The sequence below is a fragment of the Corvus brachyrhynchos genome, unplaced genomic scaffold (genome assembly GCF_000691975.1).
Source record: "Corvus brachyrhynchos isolate BGI_N302 unplaced genomic scaffold, ASM69197v1 scaffold45, whole genome shotgun sequence".
Taxonomy (NCBI): domain Eukaryota; kingdom Metazoa; phylum Chordata; class Aves; order Passeriformes; family Corvidae; genus Corvus; species Corvus brachyrhynchos.
The window spans coordinates 446,394-447,502 of NW_008238361.1; positions in this window are offsets into that span (position 1 = coordinate 446,394).

Consider the following 1,109-nt stretch of genomic DNA (forward strand, 5'->3'; position numbering starts at 1 on the left):
TTACATTTAAATGCCAGATGACAGAAGCAGAGGCCAAAAAAAGCTCCTTCCCAGCCAAGCAGAAGGAGAGGGGGCGACTGTGCCAGCGGGGCCGGCGGGACACAGGGTTGGCACTGGGGACACCCACTCTGGGCAAGAGCGGGCACGGGGGACAGCCTGGCTGTGGTGCCTGGGTGGAAAAGCAGCTGCTGGTGCATTGGTCAGCACGACGGGCATGGCAGCGAGCAGAGCACTGAGAGGGGCACTGAGCGCGGGCATCGCACGGGTCACCAGCACCCAGAGTCTGCGGAGCTGCGCTGGCGGCCGAAGGGAGAACTCCTCTGTACCCCGGGTTTGGCGTTTGAAATGGAAATGAGCTTGCCAGCATTTCCACCCTGATCCCCGGTGCCCGGTGACTCCGTTGTGAGAGCGGGTCCCATGGGCTGAACCTTGGCCTACAAAGGCTCCCCGCCTCAGCTGGGGAGTAGTTTTCATCATTTATGTTTTGGCATAATTTCAATAAATTCCAGTTGGCTGTTCCTGAATAACACCCAGAGCAGAAAGGAACTGTGCAGCCCTGTGAAGTGAATCTTTGCAATTAGAAAACTTGAGCACTTTTTGGTGGGTGTTTTGCTGAAAACAAAACGCTGCATGTGATGGGTTTGGAAAGCACAGGACTAATTACCAGTGCTATTTTAAAAAATGGCATGAAAATGAGTTATGCTACTAATGCTCAGATGCAAGAACACGGTCTGCTTAATTTAATAACACTGTGTAATTTGTGTAAAACCAAATTGGTAGCAATTATACATTATTGTTAATTACTTGGAGCTGGGTTCTCCTCTCTGTGCTCATGCTGAATTGCACCTGGCTCCCCAGTGCCCCAAAGTCTGTGGGGTTTGTGATGTAAAGAGGCACATGAGGTAAGGACCTGAAAAAGGAGAATTGTGGAAGGTGCTCAGGGTGAGGCCCGCTCCAGAGCTGCTGGGACAGCAGGCATGTGCCCGTCCTGTCCTTACACTCATGGAATCTCCTGGGGGAGTCAGTGGGAGCTCTGCATGCCGTGGAGCTGTTCGGACAGGCCTCACCGGCTGGGCCCGCAGCCCCACCCCCACCCCAGGCCGTGACTC